Source organism: Pelodiscus sinensis, chromosome 1 (genome assembly GCF_049634645.1).
Source record: "Pelodiscus sinensis isolate JC-2024 chromosome 1, ASM4963464v1, whole genome shotgun sequence".
NCBI classification, from domain to species: Eukaryota; Metazoa; Chordata; order Testudines; family Trionychidae; genus Pelodiscus; species Pelodiscus sinensis.
This window is the reverse complement of record NC_134711.1, coordinates 243,359,496-243,385,555: the sequence shown is the minus strand read 5'-3', so window position 1 is coordinate 243,385,555 and position 26,060 is coordinate 243,359,496.

Here is a 26,060-nt window from a genome sequence, read left to right as displayed (position 1 = left end):
GGCAGGCTGCCCTGCCATCTCCACCTCCACCTCCTGCCCCCCGGCTTCCAACCTCCTTCACCAGGCCACATCCCGTCCCCCCTCCCTCGTGGCTTGTGCCCCCACCCCCAGGAGGCCACATCCCAGCCCCCTCACAGCTCCCGTGCCTCCCCTGTAGGCCTCGCATGGCTCTGGCCCCCATCACCGCTCAGATAACCAGAATTTTTAGGTTACCGGGGCTCCCTAATGCCCAGGCGTGCCAGATAACACAGGCTGTACTGTAATACCAATTAGCCTTCACCTATTTCACTGAATAGAGAATATATTTCAAGGAATACTTTCTGCTCATTCATGTCTAGTTAACTTTATCTGTTAAGAACAACATTTGCAAAGTTATCAGTTCTGCTTCAACAATTAATATTGTACAACTGTTGTTAGAGAAGACAGTTTTGGACTACAATATTGAAGCAACCAACACTGCAGGTCTGCTTCCTTGTTCATTCCTAAAACTTAAAAAGCTAGAACAGATCATATTTTTTATTCTGAAGTTTGATAAAATTTTGATCATGGTTGATGCCGACACATATTTACAGTGTTTCAGAGAGGTAGTCATGTTAGTCTGTAAATGAAAAACTTAAAAAACAACAGATAGTTCTGTAGCACCTTAGAGACTAACAAAACATGTAGATGGTATCATGAACTTTCGTTGACACAACCCATTTCACAACTGTCTGAAGGCGTGGGTTATGCCCACAAAAGCTCATAATAACATCTACTTGTTTTGTTAGTCTCTAGAGAGCTACAGGACTATGCATTGTTTTTTAAACATATTTACATGGTAATCTGAAAGCTTTTCTTTTATTCTAAGTGTTCTGGAGATCCCAAGAAACTACTTACCTTAAAAAGAGCTCTAATGTAAACATATCTTTTACATCGAGTTTGAAGAAGTGAATTAACAGGTCTTCAGATAAGTTTGGAGGAAAACCTCCTCCCATTTATATTTCATTAAGATGTTATTCATCTGCCTGCTGGAATCACAGAGGTAGTCACAATTTATTTGTGTCCCTAACAATGAATTATGGATAAACATGCCCTGTATGGATCAAATAAACACAGGAGATTCACATTCTCAGGTGGAGGGTTGCTGCAAAGCAAGATCGTTGAGTGGAGCAGCTGCTAATAAAAATATATATTCTGGGGAGTATTTTTTTGAATTGGTCCCAGGCCAGAGGGTCTGTTCGATTTTACCTTAATACATTTATGACAAATAAATAATTTACTTAAAAATATAAGATTCAAAAACTTTTCTCCTTTTACTCATTTGAAGGAGCCAGACTAGGATGGAGACTTTTATGTAAATGCAAGTCTTCATGCCACTGTGACTCAGCCCACTCTATATAGTTGAACAAGGTTTACATTTTCTTTTTTTTAAATAAATCCTGTTCTGATTTATATTAACCATGGTAGAACCAAACCAAAATGCTGGATATGAAGATCCCTGAATCTGAAGGAAATTCAACTATGGATTTGAACTTCATAGATGAGAAAATTCATCTGACTCCAGCTCATGCACATTTCTTTAAGAGAAATGAGACATAACCCTCTACTTGTGTATGGTTGTCAAGCATAGCTTAAACTTCTATCTTTGTATAAATATAGCTTTTTGTCCAGTAGGACCCCATTAATTTGACAGGAGACAAAATATTTTCAATGTTTGCCTCTCTTTAAAGGTTATGTTATTGAATGTTAAAAGCTCATTCTTATGGTAGGAGCACACAAATTTAGTCTTTCTTCTCTAGTTTTCTTGCACTTGTTTTTTTGATACTTCTTATAGTTATCTCTGATTAACATTCTTATTGTAGGCTATTTTGACATCTTACACACTTTTACATACTTTTTGCAGATGAATCACAATTAGGATACATTTGTAGGCCCAGTTATCACAACAGGCTATCTGAAGCTATTGTCTGCTTTCATACCACTAATTCCTGCATGTTTCACCCCCTTGAAATCTTGTAACAAATATCACAACAGCAATACAACATACAGCTGAAACACATAATATTCTAAAATATCACAAGCATCCCTGACCATCTTTCACAGTTTTGTTTAAAAAGAGGTGTAATTCCAGGCCTCAAAAATGATAGAAGCTGTCATTTAGAACCCTACCCTATTTTGGTGTGAAAAATGTGGGGTGGGGTGGAGAGAGTACTTGAACAATGGGGAAAAGTATCCAGAACAAGGTTTAGAGAATTAAAGAGAAGAGCAAACGTTTTTCATATGGCTGCATATCTGCAAAAACACTTGGAAAACAGAAGATGTGGAGGAAGCTCGTCAGTACTTTAACTGCACCCAGATCCAATGGGTGCCTATCAACGAACATCTAGAGCTGGAAAAGCTAGCAATTTGGCTTGTGAATTTGAATTTTCCAATATCCCTGCAACTAACGAATGGCATATGGATGGAAAAATCATGGTGTGATGCAATTTAAGACACAGCATAGTGGAGAGAAAGGCACATTGATGCATTTGCGGTTGAACATTGGATAACAGATGTTCTTTATGACCTCATGAAATATTGCAAACTCAAACCCATATTTAATGTACATGAGATCAGCCTGTATGAGCATGCAGGTCTGGATGGAAGAAAGGTTCAAATTTTAACTAACTTTTTTCCGTATATGTGAAAGCTGTTCTTTGATTTACTGAACAGTACTGTGTTATAAGCAAGCATACAAAATTGGCAGGCCAGTGGTCTTCAGTGGCATAGCCTAATCCGTTCTCACATATTTATTTAGTATTCTAGTGCTTTGGAATTCCATACACAGCAAGAAGCATCAAGGACTAGTGGAATGAGCACACGGTAGAAACCAGGAACTTCTGAGACATAACGCCAGTTCTTGCTATGGCTGTATGATCTTGGCTCACACCCACCTATTTCATAAGAGTGATATTAGGAATGCTTAGAAAGTGTCTGTACAGAACTTTTAAGATGTAAAAGGTATATTAAATAATATACTTTACATTGCATTTAATAAAAGTTTAACAAATCATATGTAGGTGTAGGTTGATTCATTTTGCCTAGGTTCAATCCTGTTGAAATGGCAGAAGGGAGCTGAGCAGTGTAGAAGTCAGTTTTGACAAGATTCAGGGATTAAGTTGCCTGAGAGAGAAAGAGAGAGACTAATAAAGGTAATAAAGGGAGAGCAATAATGACCCTTTTATTAAGCTTCAGAGGGGTAGCCAAGTTAGTCTCTAACAGGAAAAACTTTAAAAACAACAAACAGTCTGGTAGCACTTTAAAGACTAACAAAACATGTAGATGGTGTCATGAGTTTTTGTGGGCACAGCCCATTTCTTCAGATGACAGGAGTGTTGGATATCCAGAACCAAAATAAACGAAAGTATGTCTACACTTGCACTCTAGTTCGAACTAGAGATGCAAATGCAGGCATTCAAAATAGTCAATGAAGCGGGGATTTAAATATCCTGTGCTTCATTAGCATGATCTCGCCGGCACGTTACTCTGAATGCCAGCTGTTTTGAAAGTGAAAGTGTGCGTCAGGACACGTTAGTTCGAACCAAACCCTTTGGTTTTAACTAACGTTACTCCTCAAAAAAATGAGAGAGAAAATTACTCCTCAAAAAATAAGGAGTAACATTAGTTTGAACCAAGGGGTTTGGTTCGAACTAACGTGTCCCAGTGCGCGCTTTCACTTTCAAAACAGCTGGCATTCGGAGGAATGCGTCAGCAAGATCATGCTAATGAAGCACGGGATATTTAAATCCCAGCTTCATTGACAATTTTGAATGCCTGCGTTTGCATCTCTCATTCGAACTACAGTGCAAGTGTAGACATACCCTGAGAGAATAAGGAAGGGAGGGAGGAGAAGGAAAAAATGGGAAGGGGGAACAGAAAGAGGGAGAGGATAGATAAGTTTCAAAGAGAAAGCCGAGAAAGTACGTAACTGGAAAAACTGGAAAATAACAGATAGTCTAAAATTAGATAGTTAAAAGAGGGAGATAAGAACCATTAGTTAGCAAATGAGAGGACGAGAACGAAAACCAGATTCTCACTGACACAAAGAACATTTGGCACCTTCATTGTTTGGTGGGTTGGCTTTTATTAAGGTTGGCTAACATTCTCCATTTACAAACATTTTTGAACCACCTTCATAGTTGACAACAGGAGTTTGAAATTTAGCAGATAAACAGCTCTGGAGTAAGGGATGCATTTTTTACCATTTTTATGATATTATATAGTTTGTGTATTTAAGAACAAATTCATTCTATTTTTTTAGATAGATAGCTAGAAAAATTCCCCTAACAAACTTCAAAGTCTTGTTGCTAAACTCTCACTCTCTCTCTCTCTCTCTCTCTCACACACACACAAACACACACACTTCTAAAGATTTAAAGACATAATTTTCAAAAATCATTAACAAATTAACCATTTAAAACAATCAGCTATTTCTCTCTCTTACAATATTATGTATTCTTGACACTTGGAATCTCATTTGTTTTAGAAATCCCAAAGCACAGAAACTATACAACCTGATATTTATTTTAGTAATCTGTGGTTGCACCTCAAAATAACCAATTCAGTGTTGACAAGCTGAATGTCATTATCCCAATGTCTTTAGATGCTTTAATAACCATCTTGCAAGCATTCTCAGTTACAGAGTGTAGACTGATTAGTTGGAATTAATCCACTTTCCCTAGTAAATTACATTGCTACTTCCTCCAGTGTACATTTTGCCTGGCTTCTCTAATCAATAGTACAATTCAATAATTCAAGGTCAAAGGTTTCTTAATACAAGAACCATCACCAGAACCATCACCAGAACAAAAAATAATAATAATAAAAGTTATGCAAATTGAAGACAGTGACCAAGAGATAAGAAAAAAGCCAGCATGATATACATACTATGTAAAAAGTTTAATTCTAGCATCAGTGCTCCAAAAAGTCCCAATATCACAAGATGTAAATACAAAATGCTGAATGAAAATAATCTGCATTGCAGCAATTAAAAAGAAATCTAACCAAAAAAGCACAACCTAGAAAAGGTCAGTGGAGAACTGGAAATATGAGGTGAAATGTGAAGCAAGAAATATTGAAACCTATTTGTAGTAATAAAACAGTGAACAGTAAATTAGATGTAATTCAAAGTTTTGGGGCTTTTAAGTCAAACTTGCTTTTCTCAGAAAATAATGTGACTTGAAACAGAGTTTTTGTATCTACAAAATGATCCCAAATTTATTCCTTTACAATTCAAGCCAACCCTTGATGTATACAAGCATAATGATTGATTTCAGTAAAGTTGCACAAGTGAATTTAGGACAGAGTTTGGCTCTACAGATTTTGAAAGGGAGGATAATAAAATATACCTCAATTTAAAGTAATATTAGATTGTTTAAAATATGGAAGGTGTCCCAATACAAGGGGAACCACTGGACATTCCAAAAAGCCAATTGTGGCCACTAGAAGATTTTGTTCTATATGTGCTAAAAAAAAAAAACCCTACTGTGTAAAGTGCACACAATACTGTAAAATAGGGAAATATCACATACTGTATTTTTTGTGGTTCTGCGGTCTCAAGCAAATCTGAAAACATAACATGTATGCAACCCCACCTGAAATCATAATTGCTCCATTATATTCCGGAGCACTTGAACAAGTGAGATAAAAGCATTTGGAGGCAACTGAATAAAATGTGAACTGTGCAAAACTTTTCATCACCATATTAACTTATTTTACTATAATTTTAGGTTGAGATTTTCAAAGGAGCCTAACTCATTGACATTCAATAGAAACTGGGTTCCAACAATGAGATTTTTATATGTGCCTAAGTGAATTTATCACCTAGCTTTCACTGACTTTCAATTTTAGTCCTTGTCTATGCTTGAAAGGGTTCTTTGGGATAGTTAAATAAGCAAAGGCTGTGGAAAGCAAGTTTATAATGCTAAAAGAGTATTTTGCTGGTACAGGTTATGTAAGTTTCTTGAACAACATAAGCTGTGCTGGCAAAGGAACTTTTTGATGGTATATCTATGGCTACGCTAGGGGTCGTACCATTTAGGAATGAGACTTTTACTCCTGACCAACACAGCAAAACATTTAAGTGTAGGCCAAGCTATAGACAGATAACTTGGCTATGTGCGTGTGACAATCGCACCTTTTCTATATATTTAAATTGTCATTTTTTTCAAACATGGTTGTGCTATGATAGGCACCTACATCAAATATTAAGCATTCAAGTAGTCAGCCTAATTTTCAGAATAGTGAATAGTGAAGCTTGTATTAAAGTCAGTCATTTAGTTGCCTAATACGGATTTAGATGTCTAATGTTAGGCACTCAGGTTTGAACACATCGATTAATATATTTTTAATAAAAATAAAGTAGGCATGCATGTCTCCTGGAAACTGGTCTAGGTGTAATACTAGTCTTAGAATTCAATTGCCTACATTTTCCTTACATAAAGTGTACAATTTTTAAAAATATTCATTGCACAGTTTGCACAATTAAGTAACAATTTTTAAAAAATAATATAAATTTGAGGTGTTGATTAATGGGTTAAATTTCATATAGAACAAAAAAGATTGTAAAACAATATAGATTATTTATTCCCACCTCCGCACTCTCACCTCCCTGTTTGACCTTCAGAGGGACCAAATCCCACATTCACTCAAACAGCCACTCCCTCAACCTCACTTTCACTAAATATCACACTCTCTCCGATACTTCGATGCAGGAGCTTTTGTTTGGGTGTCTACATAAAAATGCAGATGCCTGATTTAAGGAAATTAAGTTTGAAAATGTAGGCATCTGTCCTGATATTTATTTATAACATAGTCAAAAGACAAAATATAGCCATAAGACTTTTAGGGCAAATGTACAAGGAAAAAATCTGCAACATGCTGACAAGAACTCAGGTTTGAGAGTGGAATTTCATAGTCAGACACTGAAAGTGGTGACAAGTGAGCTCATTGTGTAGGTAACAGACTTACATGTTATTCCTTCACATTGCATTTACTGAGCAGCTCTGGCAGCAGATCTGGAGGGAGACACATATGTTGCCCTCCCAGCTGGTGGCCATCTGCCTTAGTGACAACTGCCAGATGGAGGAAAGCACATGAAATAAGGGATCAAACACTAAATAAAAGAAAATTACTTTGAAAGCAACTTTGTCTTAAATTATAAATATGACATTTCTACATGGCTTGCATGTTTTAATTAGGACAAAAGAGGGTGTGAGGAGATACAATGTAAGGAAATTAACAGAATCAGAATGTGGCTTTGATATGATATAATTAGTGGTGAACATGTTTATTCTCATTGGAAAGCAGACTCCACTGATTCAGAGATATGATCCTCTTATTTTAGCATCTTATACATCTGACTAATTGAAAAATAACCAAATAAAGTTACTCTCCCATAGAGTCGGGTTCAATAATAGCATTTCTAGTTGCTCGCCGAGCTTCTCAAAATACTTTCTTACACCTGGACTGGCTGACCCACTCCTGGAATTGGATTCAGAGAAGGTCATGAGAGATGAGTGCAGTAACCTTTATTGATCTAAAACAGCCCTAAGGCTGGTATTCTGAGAAGTGGTGACAGATTCCAGAGTGAGGAGCAGTCAGCCCTCCTTGGTATTGGCTGTGGAGAACTTGGACCTAAAAATATAAAAGAATTATACAGTGAAGAATATAGCTTACGATCACAAAACACACATTTTATGTCCCGCACACCTGCAAATTTTCCAGTAACACAAATCATACTTTCTATCTTCAAAATCTACCACTTTGTATTTCAGTTCTGTTGAACACATAGTCACATCCATTATACTGAACAAAAATAACATCAAAAAACTAAACTGAAACTAGCAGTGTACTGTCAGCAAAGTTTGGATATGCTGCTTGCTGAAACAGGTATACATACATGCCTCACTGCTTCTTGTGAGGATTAACTCATTAATGAGGATAAAGATCTTCAAGAGGGTGACTATTATTTACTTTGCAGCCACCAAAATGTTCTGCGTGCATCAGAGTATATCTAGGAAGACACAGTACTTAATAGTAGGCAGAAAAAGAGAAACAAGAGGGATGCACTACGTTTACCATTATTCAAATAAAAATGGCAGAGCAATTTCATTTTACAAAAATAAATAAGAATAAGGACACATTTTTAAATGTTTTGGTTAATACATTATTTGTATGCATGGGCTTGTAGAAATCTGAAGTATTGGAACCAAGGAATTACTGTCAAACTACCATGAAAACTCTTATTGGTGTATAAACCTCATGGGAGTTTATCAGATGGCTACCCTGCCTGTTCTCTCTTGCAGAGCCAAGGCTCATCTGAATAAATCCCAGTTGCAACAGGAGAACAGAGGACAGATTTTGGCTTTCATTAACAAAGCAAAAAGAATGCATCACTATAGGAAGTAGCCAGTGAAATTTGGGAAACATCTGCAGAGAGCTTTTGAACAAAGTAGTCAAGAAGCTATACTTCTTCCCAGTCACCAATCCACCTCCCCCCTTCCACCCCACACACACAATGGATGAGGAAGCAAAATGGCTGTGATGGAGCAACACTGATAATATATCAGTTCTATAGGGTCAGCCAGTCTCTCAGTTTATCCTCTGCAAGCTGCAGTATCTGCTGCCTGAGACCATATCAAAAATATAAGTTGGGGGTGGTGTGGGCATCTCCTGCTCATGTACATATACTCACACTAGATCAATGAGAACTACTTTGGGTATAAATAGTAGTGTAATCATGGTAGCTGGGGTAGTGGCAGCAAAAGCACAGCTGAGCTGTGCAGCATATAAACTCGCCAAAAAATGGCAGGCACCTATTTTGTCACAATTCAGCCATACCTCCACTGCTACTGCCTGTGTCATCATAGTCACACTACTATTTATAAGTGTGCTTGATCTCACTGAGCTACCATGAGATTTTTTTAAACAATCAGGAGACTCACACCTTTAACTCATAGTGTAGATATAGCCCAAGAGATGGAGCATCCTGTATACTATCTGTGAGAAGAGCATTTACACAGAGGTGACCTCTGAAGTCAATGGGAGTTTTCATAGATCACTGATCTGTTGCCACTAATATCACTATGGCCACTAATATCATACAATTGTTGCTCAAAATGGCAGTTTTGGACCTAAACTATAAACATATCTATTGTTGCACTCAAGCTTAAAAATGATCAAATAGTTTTTTCCACATTTTTATAAAGATGGATGCTAGCTATTTGCCTCTGCCTTCCCCATCAAAATTACATACAGTGAAAGATAAACACCAGCACAAAACAATAGGCATGCCAAGAAGGCAACATTCTGTTTCAAATTACCGAGACTCACTCAGCATTACTGAGACAGTGGCTGCGTCTAGACTGGCAAGTTTTTCCTCAAAAGCAGCTACTTTTGCGAAAAAACTTGCCAGATGTCTACACTGGCCGCTTGAATTTCCACAAGAACACTGACTTCCCACCGTCTGAAATCAGTGCTTCTTGCGGAAATGCTATGCTGCTCCTGTTCGGGCAAAAGCACTCTTGCGCAAATGCTTTTGCGCAAGAGGGCCAGTGTAGACAACGCAGTATTGTTTTGCGCAAAAAAGCCCCGATTGCCAAAATGATGATCGGGGCTTTCTTGCGCAAAACTACGTCTAGATTGGCACAGAGGCTTTCCTACAAAAAGTGCTTTTGTGGAAAAGTGTCTGTGCCAATCTAGATGCTCTTTTTCGAAAATGCTTTTAACGGAAAACTTTTCTGTTAAAAGCATTTGCGGAAAATCATGCCAGTCTAGATGTAGCCACTCAGAGCGCCATTTTCGCCATCGGGGCTTTTTTGCGCAAAACAAATCTGAGCTGTCTACACTGGCCCTCTTGCGCAAACGCTTTGCGCAAAAGGGACTTTTGCCCGAACAGGAGCAGCATAGTATTTCCACAAGAAGCACTGATTTCAGATAGTAGGAAGTCAGTGTTCTTGCGGAAATTCAAGTGGCCAGTGTAGACAGCTGGCAAGTTTTTCTGCAAAAGACACAGCCGGAATGTGTACCATAACATCATTCTCCAAGCTGTGATGGCTATATTTCAGACTAGGTAGTCAATGATTCTACTCTGAAAGGGGATAGTGTGTAATATCCTATTAGATATTCTGCTGCCTATTCAAGAGTTTATTTCTTCTAAAAAATGCAATTATTTTCTAAAGCACAGGAAGCTGGTGCAGTTTCTATGAGAGAGCAGCTAAGGATGCAATTTCTAGCTGATCAAGAGCTAAGAAGCAATTTTCACTCATTCACACCAAGTCTCTTTTATTCCAGTCACTCAAAGTTCCTTGACTGTGCCAGGATTTCTAGTTTTTTCTGTTTATCTCCCAGGCTTCTTGTGTTCATGTACAGAAGGGGTGGGGAGCCTAAAGCTTGGGGGCTGGATGTGGCCCCCGGCTTGCCTGGATCTGGTTCCCAAGGCTCTGTACTTCCCCCCACCACATGAGGCTGGAGCACACAAAATCTACTAGCCTGGGCCCCTCTAGACTCTGGCATGCAAGGGGAAAGTGTGGAGTGTCTTTCTCCCTCTCAGCCTGGGGCCGTGTCCGTGGCTTTTTTTTTTTTCTGTGATCAGCAGCCCCGACCCAAAAAAGGTTCCCCACCCCCAGGTACAGGCACCTAAGATACCTAGGTGATTGTCCTACATTCTCAGTAGAAATCAAGAGGCCTCCCCTGTTGCACCCTCCTCCTTGTGTTTCCTCTTAATATCCCACTTCTCCACTTACCTCACTGCTTAGGTCATCATCCCCTGGTAGTGACCCTCCGCACTAGGTTAGCCAGCCTGCCTGCAATGAAGGTCTTCTCTCTCTTCATTAGGTGGATCCCATTTCTTCCTAGAAATCCTTCTTCCTGGAACAGCATTCCATGGTCAAAAAATCCAAAGCCCTCTCCTCTCCACCACCACCTGCGCAACCACACATTTACTTCCACAATTTAAGTCACTACCTAGGACTTTTCCTTCCACAGGGAGCATGCAGTAGAACACAACTTGTTCCTCAGACTTCTTTCTCCTTCTTCTCAGAGCCAGGTAGTCAAAGTCATTCTTGGCAGTATCATTGGTGCCCACATGGAGAAGTAGGAAATGGTATCAGTCTGTTAGCTTAATCAGTCTCAGCAGGCACTTTACCACATTCTGAATTCTAGCTCCAGAAAGCAGCATGCTTCTCAAGTTTCCCAGTCAGGAAAACAGATGCATGACTCCAACCTCCATAGGAGGGAATCCCCAACCACCTTCACTCTTCGCCTTCTCTTAGGAATGGTGGTTGTGGAACAAACATCTTTAGGACAGTGGATCCCTTGCCTTCTGGTCGATGGGATCTCCTTCTGATCCTTTTGTCCCTCAGATAACTCTTCCAAACCATTGACAACATTGTGAACTGCTCTGTTGATTGTTTTGGCAATAAAACCCAATGACTCTAGATTGTGTGAGCAATTTGGGATTTTGGATAGAGTACCAACACCATTTTCCCCTTAGTCAGGCAGCTGGCATGAAATCCTAGCCCTAAGTCAATGGAAATTTTTCCATTGACCTCAATGGGGCAAGAATTTTAGCTCTGGTTTTCTACCTACATCAGGTAACATGTAATTGCTTTTTATTTCAATTAAGAAAGCACTGTTTCGAAATATCTACATTCTTAATTATAGCCTTTCTTTCCAAATTCTGTCCAGGCGCCTAATCCAGTTCCCACTGAGGGCAATAGCAGATTGGTCCTTAATTTCAGTTGGGAGAGAATTAGGCCTTAAAGCATCATATGTAGGGATAGATATAGATAGATACCCAAACATTCCATTAACTACTCTGTAGAATACACCTGCGAAACAGTATAAAACAAATGAAGATAACCTTGAGGAACAAAAATAGTACTGAAAAGGTCTAATGATTTAAGATGGAAATTTACCCACAGGCCTACATTATGCAAGTAATTCTCAGCATTTTTTCTAGCGATTCCAAATATATCTTCATAGGAAAGGGGTAATTTCTCCTCATGTCTATTCATACCACATGGCAATATGTGTCTCCTTTTTCCCCTGTCTGTTTATTATTTCCTTCCACACGTGTTTGCTTTCTTCCTGCATGCTATTTCTTTTCTATTATTTAAGGGCTCTCTGGACTTTGTTTCCATATACTTTTTAGCTGTGCTTAGCTATTGCCCTCTTCCCATTCCTCTCCCCTGTGGTGGTGTGACCATTGCCCTGCTGACTCTTTCTCCCTGCTTCCTACAGAGTGAAAGGTGAAATATTGCCATTGGTGGCTCCATATGGCTAGTCCTCTTATTCTTCCATGGCTGAACCAAATGCACAGGAAAGAAAATCCCAAACTAACAGACCACTGCTTGAACTTTCGGCCCTGAACATTGTGTAAGCTCGTTCCAAGGCTGGATGCTTTGGTGTTGCTGTGAGAACAGGGAAGTAAGACAGTTAAGCTTTACTGGAGGGGCTCATCTGCAGTAGGGCAGGAGGGTCCCTTCTCTTCTCGGCTTTAGTCCAGCATTCTTCCTCTTTTCCTTCACAACCAGTTGACTTAACCCCTCAGATAAAAAAAACCACAGAGCCCAATCAGTTGTAGATCATGTAGAGGAATCATTTTTATTTCCACTAACTCAAGTTATGTCTAATTTAGAGCAATCAGAGGTGAGCCACATTTTGATCATAGAGGTAATCCCTTCTTCATAGTCAATAGGTGGAACATTAAACTTGAAAATTAACTTTAACTTTTGAGAGGACGAAATTCTACTGTAAGTTACCATTTGACAAAGTCCCTTCCTATTCCTTATAGATGTCAAGGAAACAGCTGACTAATCCCCCATCTACTCGATAAACTTACGTTGGTATAACTATATTGCTGGTGTAGTTATGCCAACCTCATTCTCAGTATAGACAGCAAAATGGTGATGGCAGTGCTTCTCCTATCAACATAGCTACTGCCTATCAGAGAGGCCAAGTGACTATGCCAATGGGAAAAGCTTTCCCATCAATGTGAGTAGTGTCACCACCTAGTGCTACAGAAGAGAGCCCTTAGTGGTATGAAACAAATCAGACTTCTTGGTCCTTTTTGATGCAGCTAAAAATCCAAATTATACCACACATCATGTGTCATACATTATCCAGCACCTACAACAATTTTTGATACTTTTACCACAAAATTATCTTGAGATATAGTTACACTGTAATTGTCCCAGACAAGTGTGTACATACACAGCATTTTCATCTACATTCCTAAACTTCCTCTCCTTTTTAGGCTGTGAAAATACAGGATGAGCTTAGGTCAACAACATCCAGGTTTCAACAGATGTACAAACCATCCTTTTAAACAACAAAAGTAAAAGACAATATTCAAGTGGTTTAGCAAAAATGTACAAGTTCATTGGGTAGATCTGATCTCGCAGTTTCACAGGGGTTTACCAGGGCCAGCTGTGTGCCAAATAAATTTGCTGACCTAAGTGAACTTCCTATCAACAAGATTCTCACAGGCTCCCATTATTTCTCTTGAGCAATTAATCAACAGCTGTTGAAAAGCTATGAGCGTGCTTGTAATTTTCAGTAAAACTAATGATTCCCTATCTTCCAAAATGCAGAAGGAGGTGTGTTTCCTCCCAACCCCAGTGTGAAGTTCATGATTTATTCTGCAAATCAATTACCCTTCTGAACTCCATTGCCTTCTGTCTTTTGGTAGAAAGAATCCAAGGCTATAGTATGGCAGGTATGGATAGTTTTAGCTGATGCCTAGAAATTCAATCCTCTGAAAACACTGAACTTTAGAATATATCAGCAGGTCTCAAACTTTAGCAACCAGAGGAACCCCATTTTGAATTAATTTTTGGGCCCCCAAATCTCTCCTACTCCATTGGAGCCCCCCCTGCCCATTTCACTCTTTCCCCCTATGCCCCACTCTATCTTCTCCTGCCCCTGCTCCACCTTACTCCTACTCTTCTCCCACCTCTTTCTGACCCCTCTCCTTTTTTCCCAGTGCATCATGGATGCAACAGAAGAGCTGTTCCCCAATGTGCAGGAAGCACTGGGAGGGAGGGAAAGGAATTGTTTAGTGAGGCCAGCGGTCTCCCTGGATTACCCTCACAGACCACAGTTTGAGAAACACAGCTATAGCTGAACATCTTTGTCAAGGTTGTATCATGCACACGTAGGACATATGGTTACATCTTTTAAATTTATGTAAACGTGTTCAACTTTCCTGCCCACAACTAATATTATTCACATTCCATATTTACTGCCATCCAGGAAAGGATTCCGTTTGTGTAAATTCTACAGAATTAAAGCAATGCTTCATGGCACTCTCTTCGGGGACTTCAATCCTGCTCAGAGACTGGTTGGCAGAGTTCCCTAATTAATCGAGCCCCCATACCTCAGCGAACACTCAGACAGATCCCTGTGCCACCTAGCCCTGCTCTCTTCAGTGGAATCTCTGACTGCACAGTTTTCCTTCAGAAGCAAGATTGAGGTAGACTGAACCACAAGCCACTACATGGTTTCCCCATTTTTTTTTGTATGCAAACAAAGCAAGAAGGCAACATTTGGCCTTTCAATGCTGATCATATTGTAATATTGTACAGGTTGGAAATCCCTGGTCTGGCATTCTTGGGACCTGAGTCATCCCAAACCAGGGAGTTTGCCAGACCAGGGGAGGTCAGTGCTTCCCTGATGGCTGCCTCACTGCCAGCTCCTCTCTCTGGGGATCCCAAGGCTGGGGCTCTCTGCCCTGCCACTGCCCAGCTAAATCTGGCCTGGATGTGGCTCCTCACCCTGCCACCCTCCCTGCTGCACCAGGAGTTACCAGGAGTTCTGCAGCCAGGCCTACCCAACTTCCTCTCGCCCCACTACATCCAGGGATCCCAACCCTGCCATAGGGAGGTCTCTGGGGTTCTCTGGCCACCTCCCCGCTCCACCTACATGACCCTACTGATACCAGGGATTCCTCGGCTGGGGTAGAGACTCCCCGATGTCACCTGACTCTGCTGATGCTGAAGTTCTCCAGGACAGCTGCTGCGGGCCTAGCCATGATTCCGCAGACCTTAAATACTTCAGGCTGGTTCCCATTCCTGGGGCTCTTTGGTTCAGCAACATCCATGGTCTTTCTGAATCACAGATGTTGCCAGACCAGAGCATCCCAGCTTTGGGAATATCTGAACACTGCTGAAGGTGTCTATACTACGGCAACATATCAAAATATGCTTAGGACTAGTGTTCCGTGTAAACTGTGCGCTTGTGTGGCTACTCAGGGGAAATTAAAATGCTGCCCTGATTGGCAGAGTTCTCCAAGTAACATAGCCCCCATACCTACATTTTTCTGCCCATGGCATCCTCACATGCCTCAATGTACATAACAAAATTATTCCACATATAAATGCAAAAAATCCCCACGTGATGGTAAAGATAAGAAGGAATATTGCTTAGGACCTGATTGTAAATTAGTAGTGGAATAATGTATCACCTTTGATGTCAAGAAAATGACACCACCATGAAATCAGAATCAGGCCATGAATGTCAGCAATATTACGATTACATGCAGACAATTAAAGTGAATGAAAGAAATCACCACAATGGAAACATTAACAAAGGCTTACATGGGAGGGGAGGAGGAGGACAGATAGGGAAGCTATTTTGAGGCTTGATCCTGAAAAACAAAAACAAAAGAGGACATGAATAATCCTACTGAGTCCATCTGGACTCCTCCATGAGTAAAGTTTCTCACATGTCAAACTGTTTTCAGGATCAGGCCTTTGAATTGCATTATTCTCTGCACCTTGATAATTATGTAATGGTTTTTGGACATTCCTTCAGTGCAAGTAACCTAAATTACAATGCTGGCAATTCTTACTCAGGTCACCCTTTGTTTTCCTTTGGCACGCAAAAACAACATTCAACCAATTTGACTGATGATAGATTTTTATCTTCCATGAGAAAGCCACCCTGGTTTTGTAAGCCATACGTAATGTATTAGTAACAATGGTTTTCCACTTCAAACAAATTACAAACTAATGTTGGTGTTCTTAACAATGTTATACTAAATAATAACTCCTCGCAGACCAATTTGCATACAAAATGTAACATTTAAAGCCAAGTTACAATTAGCACTTTATTATTATAGAAGTCTGTGGATTGTAATTTACTGAAGCAAATTTATACTTGCTGCAAGGAATTTTAATTTTATGAAAAATTGCCCATTGAGAATTGTTGTCACAATTGGCCGACTTGTATTAAATTGATGGGTGCCGTATAACTGCAGCTAATATTAATAGTAATAAATTGCAACTCCTTCTCCTCCCCACATTCTCCCCCCACCTCAGTGGAAAAACTCAGGATTAATTACCGTGTCTCTTGGTAAATAAGGGATTCTAGCCCAGACCACTACTCCTCTGAGTGTGATGGTGACTAACAGATTAGGTGGGCGACTGTACTAATTTGAACAAGAGAGTAATGAAGCAGAGGATATGTAAAATGAAAAAAAAACAGAATAGAAAGGCATATGCTATATAAATAAAAGAAAACTGGTGCAAAGCATATTTCTCAGGAAAGGTGAATCATGCTGTAGCCTCATTTGCCCTCAAATGAACACATAAATCACCTAACAATGATAATGAAAGTGACAGTCTCACAAATTTAGATAATTAAATTCTAACTGTCCTTTATCTTCTAATAACATAATCACTGTGTAAACTTAGATAGAGGCAATAGAGGCATTTGTATGTCAGGAATGTTATTTCCCATTCACTCACCTAAATTCATACATCTAAATGTAAGGCACAATCTTCATTTTCACTTTTATAAGTTTGGTTCATGGTGTTTGTCACAGTTCAGGGAAACTGCACCCATATTATCCACCAGGGATGCCTACTCTAAGGTCCCCAGTTCCTCAGCCATCTCCTCTGTTGGACCAACACCTACATCACTCTCCCACCAATTGGGGTTTTTCCTGGATGCTCAGTTCTCCGCGTATACTGTGTTATTCCGGAAACCAGACTGACTAAACAAGTCAAGTATCAGAGGGGTAGCCGTGTTAGTCTGAATCTGCAAAAGCAGCGAGGAAGCTTATGCTCCAACACTTCAGGTAGTCTAACAAGTCAGTATCATAAATATTCTGCAATCCAAATTCTTCCAGTTTCACATATACACTCAGCATTATTTGCAACATTTCTCTTTCTTCTCATCCAGAACAAAACCTTCCTCTGATTTGTCAGTTCACCTCAAAGTGCATTCTACTCTACCCAGCTTGCAAGGAGTTTTTCAGCAATTTAAGATGTCTCTAACAGCTCAGATGTACTGTGTGTATTATTATTTGTATTTCTGTAAAGCCTAGGAATCCTAGTAATGGACCAGGATCCATTTCCCTATGGAAATCTACAAACACAAAACAAAGAGAGAATCACCTGTCTCAAAGAACTTACAATCTAAGTATAGCACCAGGGATAACAGATGGATACAAACAGACCAGTGAGGGAGTACATGGAAACCATGTAGGCCAGCATGATAAGCAGTGATCTCAGCAGACTAGAAGCCAGTTGTCAAGTTGTTTGTAGGTCTCAGTGAAACCTGGCCTGGGCAAACCAAATTTGGTGATAGATCCTGATCACATCCCATCTGAGGCAAGTTGTGCACACTCTAAGAAAAAGGATAAAAGAGAGTTTTAAGAAGAGTTTTGAAGGAGCTACCGGTTTTTCATGTTTCCGTTGAGATTGTCTCATTCTGTGAGAGGCAGTGTGAAAGAAAGCTCAAAGCTGACACGCCATGATGCACCAAAGTGGTCTGCAAAGGTTGATGTGTGCCCAACACATTAAACTAAGCATTTTAACTAACATGAAAACTCAGTTAAACGCTTTTAATTAAAATTACAAAAAAAAATGAGAATCACTTCATTAAAACAGAACACTTAAATAAGGCCTATAGTCAGGTCAGCTCTTAATTATATGCATAATTTTATCTACGTTCCTCAACCAGCTAACTGATGTTGGATCAACAGTTTGCCTAATCTATGCTCAGATTATTAATACATGATAGCTAATGTGTTAATAAAGTATCTTTTTCACATACCCCCCACTACTTATTGAGACTGAAACTCATCCCTAAAAATAAGCATACTGCCCTGAGTTCTAATACTGTACTCTTATATAGCTCATGCAAGAGAAGCTGATATTTTCCCTCATAACTCACTGGTGCTGAATGCACACAGACTTCTGCTGTCATAGCTATGGTTCTCAATAGGTGAAGAGGGGTAATATCTGACAGACATATCTATGCCATCAGAAGCCTGCAATGCACAACCTGTAGATGCAATTATTCTGGCAAAACAGTGCTTTTGTAGCTTATTTCATTCAGGATTAGAGGAATAAGCTACTCTGGTATATCTGTGTAAGGGTTTTGCCAGTATAAACTACATCCACATTAGCAGTTGCTTTGCCAGCATAGTATGCTGGTATAGCTATACCAGTAAAGAGGTTCTATTGTAGACACATCCTTCATCATTCCAGAAAGTTCCACCACCTAACCTAAAGTTGTTTTAATAAATGCATTATTTAACTTCGGTCTATTGTATAAAGAGACTGCATTGGTATACAAATACATACACATACAGTATGTAACAATGGCTGTCCTTTCTGCTCCATGGTAGCTTCCTTCTATTTGTTAATAACAGCAACCAAAATCACTCTTAAAGCAACAGATTTTATATCACAGAGAAAAATGATTGCTAGTATAAATAGGGTGTAAGGTGAAAATTCAGGGAAATATTTCCTTTCATATATATTTATGTTCAATAATTAGTAATGAAGGAAAGAAAAGAAGCTGTAATATATTGCAGGTAAAACTGATATGTTTTAGTAATATTTTTTAAAGATTAACCTGATATGAGAACTTGTATTTACTTGTATTTAAATTAATGGTAGCTTTTTCCACATACATGCAAGCTCAGATGTATATACCTGAATCTAAACTACTTACTAAACTGGGTGCCATTTTACAGTAAACAGAACACTTAATGGTCCCTACTCAATAACAGATCGTCTAGCTGATTGCAGAATTTTGGACAAAGTTGTAATAGGAAAAGAATCCTTAAATATCAAAATATTCATCATAGTTACTGCATGCTTTTCATCTTGCAGAACTATGTCTTTTACAAAACAACTCAAATTATCAGTTGAGAAAAAAATATCAGAAGTGCCAACTGCCAAGAGGTTATGAGTGTACTTGCATTTTGATACAGGATTTATTCAGTTTTCCTCATAAGATGCCTCAGAGAAGATACAGTAGCATACTAGGACAAAATTTAAAAAACTGGTGGTCGTTAATGAGAAGATGTATGATCTTTGAAATAAAACTTTTTAAAATTCCAGTGATAAAAAACTTAATCTTTTCCATTATTTTGAACAAATTCTATCATATCTATGTTTAATTGAAGACCAATCTTCCAACAGAAATATCTGAAATTACATCTTACTCATGTTAAGATCAGCATAAAATATTGAGCATAATGGAAACCCTACCTCTTTATGAAAGAGTAGTTCAATTATACAAGGTTTTGGAAGGGCTTCTGGATTCTTCTGTTGTTTAATTTTTCTTCTGCTTTTGTCCTTCCACTTATAAAAGCAGTAGTTCTTTCAAATGAAAGCACTCACATTAGATGAAAAGACATGAATTCAGATAAATTCAAAAATATGATTAATCAAGAAGAAACCTTTTCATAAGATTTAGATTTATGAGTATTGTAGTTCATTTTAGGAAAGGAATTGGAAAACACCTTGCATACTAACAGAGCAAGAAAATAAGGGCCATTTGCTTTTTAAATGTTGAAAACCAGGCAATTTTTAAAAACAAGAAACAAACACAAAAGTTTGTGTGTAATAATCCTATGCACAAGCAATATTTAAAGCATATTCTAAACTGATTGAGGCCCATTCAGGCAAAGGAAATGTAATTTAGCACAGTAAATTTGAACTTTACTACTCTAAGCAGTGGCATTGATTTCATCTGCACTGCTCACAGTAGAAAAGTAAAGTATAAAGTGTTTACAGGCTCCAGGCCTTCCCTTGGTGGTGGACCCCATTATGCTTTTACAATGCTCCTCAGTGAACTGAATAGGAAAGGGATGAGTTCCTAGCTTTACTGATGCTACCTGACTGGAGTCAGTTTCCAATGAGACTGAGGAAAAGAAGGATCATTTGCTTACACTGGCCCAGATCCTAAAAGGGAAGTTTCACCCTTTTTCTGGGACAGTTAACTTTTAATCATTTAATTCACAGCATGGAAAATCTTCAGCAAGAGAGACCAAGTGACTCAGGGTACGTCTACACTTGCTCCCTAGTTCGAACTAGGGATGCAAATGTAGGCAACCGAAATTGCTAAGAAACAAGGATTTAAATATCCCACGCTTCATTAGCATGATCTCGCCAGCACGTTACTCCGCTCAACAGCAGATTAGAACCAGGAAGTGCTGTGAAGGCTAGAACTATAACAGACTTTAAAGAGAAGTTAGATAAATTCATGGAGGTTGGGTCCATGGAGTGCTATTAGCCAGGGGGTAGGAAAGGTGTCTCTGGCCTCTGTTTGTGGAAGGCTGGAGGTGGATGGCACGAGAGAAATCGCTTGGTCATTGTCTTCGGTCCGTACCCTCCGGGGTACCTGGTGCTGGCTGCTGTCGGCAGACAGGCTACTGGGCTAGATGGCCCTTTGGTCTGACCCAGTACGGCCATTCTTATGTTCTTATGTTCTAAGCTCAGGTCTCAGGGTCGGGAGTCTCACTGGACCAACTTGATTTTCATGCAAACCTGCTCCTGGGTTTGCATGTGGCAGCTGGTGACCAGGCTGGCAGCCATGTGGCTGTAGGCGGCTGCATTCCTGTGCCTAATGCGGAGATCGTGGATGTTGGAGGCCTTCCCCCAAACCTCGATGAGGTCCACGATCTCTGCACTAGACCAAGCAGGCTCCTGGGAGCCGCCAGCCTGGTCCTGGGACGAGGCTGAGGGCTGGGTGGCAGCGGGTGGCTGGCTCATGCCGTGCCAGGTGCAGGGTCTGCTGGCTGGGTGCTGGCAGGCTTGCAACTGGCACAAGCACTGTAGCCAGACTATGCCCCTTTAAGGGCTCCGGAGCCGGGAGGGGGGCAGAAGGGTTTCCCTGGTTTGGCCCAGAGTGGCCACCAGGGCAAGCTGGGAAGGGCTAGCCTCCAACTAGTTCAAATTAAGTGGCTACAAAGCCCTTAATTCGAACTACTTAATTAGAACTAGGTGTTACTCCTCATAGAATGAGGTTTACCTAATTTGAATTAAGCGCTCCGCTAGTTCGATTTAAATTCCAACTAGTGGTTTGTATGTGTAGCCCCTATTAAAGTTAATTCGAACTAACGGCTGTTAGTTCAAAATAACTTTGTAGTGTAGACATACCCTAACAGAGCCATCCGGAGGGAGGGGCAGTGTCCTGGGAGGCCAATGGCAGGAGACATCTCTTGATCTGGCAAATTCCCTCATTCAGGACTGGTTAGGTCCTGAGGGTGCCAGACAAGGGAGATCTAACCTGTATTAATTTCTAGGTAAGGAAATAAATGAGTTACTATACATAAGATAAGCTAGATAATCTTTCAAACTCCCACAACTTATTTAATATACTTCTCAAAGTGTTTATCAGTCTAACATATTGCCTTTCTTAAATTCACTAGGGGGAAGTGCCCCTTGCTCCCTATGCTCATCAACCCCCTTGTCTCTGGTGGTAGGCAGCTCCAGCTCTTCCCAAGGCCACTGGAGAGGGCTGGGCTGAGGTTGGCCAGGCGCAGCTCTCTTCCCCTGCCCCTGTCGGCAGGGCCAAGGTCAAGCCAGCCCTGGCTCTCCATCCCCATCCCCATCCCCATCCCCATCCCCCCTGCAACCTGTACTTCAGTTCAATCCCCTGCTTCCATTCCTGAGGGGCTGATCCTCCCTATCCCCTCTCCACCTCACATTGCCTATCTCCCCCCATCTCTTTCCTCCATTCTTCCCTAACCCCTCCCCCTCCCAATCCCTACACTGCCCATCCCCCTGCCTCCATTTCTATATCCCTACCAGCCCCCCTTACTGCACCACCCATCCCCACATACACCCTATCCCCATTTCTCTCTCCCTATACACACCCTGGCCCCTCTCACAAATTCATCGAGCTGCACACACTGCCCCTCCAGGAGCACCACCAGGTTGGGCAGCACAGCCCTGGCTACCGTACCAAGATCCACAGTCTACCCCCAGCCCAGCCTTTCTGCATGGGCCTGCTGGGACAGCTTTGCTCTGTGGCAAGCCCAGGGAGTCTGGAGCGCAAAGAGGCCACCCCAGAGAGCTGGGGAGGCAGCCAGGATGCAAGACCCACCCAGCTCACAGTGGGCCTGGGAGAGCTCTCTTAAGCCTGGGCTATTCAGAGCAAAGCCGTGCAACAGACACATGGGCCAAGCAGGCTGGGGCAGGGCCCAGAGGCAGGCAGATTCTGGTCTAGGGGATGTGTGGGGATGGGGCCACTGCTCCCCCTCTCCTCCATTTCACAGAGCAGTAATGTGATTATAGCTCCTGGAGAAGTTATTTTATATAGAGAGAAACATATTTTACTGTTTATATGACTTGCTGGCATTTCTAATGCTATTATACAAAGATATTTAACAACATAAGGGATACAAACTTGCATTAAAATTGATGTGTTAAAGAGACAGAACAGAAATCATAATTCTCTTAATCTCATTTTCACCTGCTCCTGGGCTCTTTTATTTTGGCTCAGCTACTGCAAGCAATTGAATCCTGTCTTCAAAACTATTTTGCTCTTTTGTAAAAATTTACTTTTTGCAATAAAAACAGAATCACCTTTTAAATAACAGGTAGTGTAGAGAGCTCCTTGGCATTTTTAAACTTCACCAGTAATTTCTACTTATTTTCTATTGTACTTATAAGCAAACTAATAGCAAGACACAACAACACATATGTTGATGTTTGAGCCTCATTAAGCAGTTAATTGAGCTAGGTAAAATTCTGCAAAGTCATTGTAAAAAGAAACAGAAACTCAGCCCCACATCACATATGTCCAAATCTTTTAAAGTTGTGTGCAAGACCAGATGCGGAAACTGACTTCTTACAATCCACCTCCGAAGAGCTAATTTCTGAATTTGAAAAGGCTAGTTCAAACTGCCTAGAAAGACACATTTAATGCAGAAGCTCTTGACTCTATGTCTATGAATCTTGCATGCTAGATGCAGTGTTGCTCTCAAAGCTTGCAGAACCACAAGTTAGTCAAACTAATTATTTTTTGTCTCAAAAAATCCTATTTAGATACTGAGATAGAAATTGTTAAAAATAGCCATTTCCCTTTTCCCACTTACATTCCTCAGGAAAATTTAGGCAGTCTGCCAAAACTGTAACTATATTCCAAGACTGCTCTAATGCTGTGGCTGCAGCCAGGGTAATAAGGAATGCCTGGGATCAGCCAGAACAGCTATAGCAGACAAGTGGAGACAGCTACATTGAATTGGGATGTCCAGTCCCTTCCCCAGACCTAGCACATGACCCCAGTGGCCCCCACCCTCCTTGGCAGGAGTTCCACCAACTATCAAAGAGAAGAGGTGGGCTTGGCTCCCCTCCATGTGCATCTCCAGGATCTAGAACTTGCATGCAGCATCCCATCTCCTATCTGAGATAACAGTTAGCTAACTGTAGTGAACCAGAAGCTCAGTTTGGGATCAATTTGTGCTGCAGTATTAAATGTTCAGTGTAAAACATTGCTGGTAATATATAATGTATGTATGGGAGCTTGGAGGAATGGTTACCCTTGCACATTATTGAATTTTTTAACCATTAAAAAATCTATTTTTATCATAGAATATAAACTATAAAAATATGCCTGCCTGACCTCTTATGTGTATACACAATGGTATAGTCTTCAATTACAGGCTGAACCACTCTAGTCTGGCACATCCATGGTCCAATATGATTTGAGTTAGCCAGATGTCCACTTATCACGGGTGTGGCCAAGTTTCCTGCAGTTTCATAAAGTTTGTTTGCAGCCACCAGTCCTGGCGCTCAATGTTCTGAGCTGTTCTTTAGCTCCAATTTAGCTCTAAACATCTTCTAAGAGCTCAGTAAGCAGTGAAAGTGCTGGTAATACTGCTAGACAATATTGACCTCCTGTGGTGTGGCAAATTCTCTGATTTGGCACCAGTCACGTCTCATGGGTGCTGGACTAGAGAGGTTCAACCTATACATGATCACAGATTGTTTTCTCCATTAGACCCCACCTTGTTCTGTGAACAAGATGGAGGCAGAGAGGACAGAATTAAGGGTGAGTGGGCAACTGAAAAGTCTGGCATTTTGATTGCTTAACTTTGTAACCTATATCGCATTGTTTTAACTTAGCTTTTTAAATACGGTTTTATACTAGACATTGCAGCTACTACAAATATCATCAATTATACAGCAATTATATAGTGAATACAGTTATTTAAATATTTTTATTTTATTCCCAAACACATTTTAATTATTTTGTGATTTTTAATTAAAATTCTATAATAAAACTAAATTTAAAATGTAATGTTTGCATGGTTTCAAATAATTACAAATTCAGCATCGTACGTGCAATTTTAATTTTTTCCATACAACATTGTAGGTGCATTTCAATCTGAAGTCTAAATATAGTATCAGATAATATTTTCCAAATATTAAAAGTAAAAGTGAGAAACATTTGTGCAGACTGAGGCCTTTTCCCAAAATTTCAGAGATATTCTCTCATCTTTTAATCTTCATATAGTTATGTCAGGTAAATGGATTTTGATTTCCATATCCGTTTAAAGGAGAATAATAAAATACCACAGGAAAAAGTTAAACTGATATTCAGAGGTATCTGTGGGACCCTTTACTCTGATCCCTGCTTATAACCAGTGTGATGTAAGCTAATAAGATCAGAGTAGCATGCTGTTACTAACATGGTAGATGGAAAGACGCCAATTCCTGTAGCTAGCAACTTTCGCCTGCCTAGCTAGTCTGTATAATCCATAGGGATTCTTGTCTACATCATTAAAAATGTGTTCTAAATGTTTTCCCCAATAGCTTATAATGAGTCATAGATATCTGTTGAGTTGTTGAAATCCCTCAGTTACCACAAATTGCCTATTATGTATTGTCTCAATACTGCTTGTCTTTTAAGAGAGCAGCAACTGCTTGTACAGGTTGAACCTCTGAAAACCTGTACTCTCCTGTCTGGCAACTTCCATGGTCTGGCAGGACCATGAATGTTCTTGGACCAGAGAGCCCTGGAGCCTAATGGTAAGAGGGCCAGCAGCCTAACTGGGGGCAGTGGTATCAGAGCCCCTCAAAAGTGCTGGGGACAGGCTGGAGAATCCCAGCAGCTTACGGCAGTACAGGGCGAGGAAGAAGAAGTTTGGCCACCCACAGCAGCATGGGATGGAGTACCCCGGCAGTCCACAGCAGTGTGGAGCTGGGGAAATCTGGCTACCCATGGCAGCACTGGGCCAGGGAACTGTGGCAGCATGGAGCCAAGGGTTGGAGAATGCCAGCCACCCACAGCAGCATGGGGCCTGAGATTGGAGAAACCCAGCAGCACATGGCAGCATGGAGCTGGGGAAACCTGGCCACTAATGACAGTCCAGAGCTGGGGGGCTGGTGGCAGCAGGGTGGACAGCCTTGCTGGAGAGGGATAATAGAGAGGGCCAGAGGCAGGAGGCCAGCTAGTTCGGGGCTGGTTGCAAGGGACACCTCCCTGGTCTGGAAAATTCTCTTGTTTGGGATCAGTTAGGTTCTGAAGTTGCTGGACCAAAGAGGTCCAACCTGTAGTTCCAGTAGCTGGGCTGTTTGCCGTGGAAATGCAAAGATTTCACCAGCAGCCATAGCAAAGGCTTTTCATGCTTCCGTCTTTGTCAGATAGAACTGAAAAGTAGAATGTTTAACATCAAAAAGAGCTTGGAAACCACTTTTATGTTCTGGTCCCGTCTCACCATTTTAGACAGCTGGGAAGTGATTGCAGAAACATCATCTCCTGTGATTGAAAATATTAAGGCTGTCCTG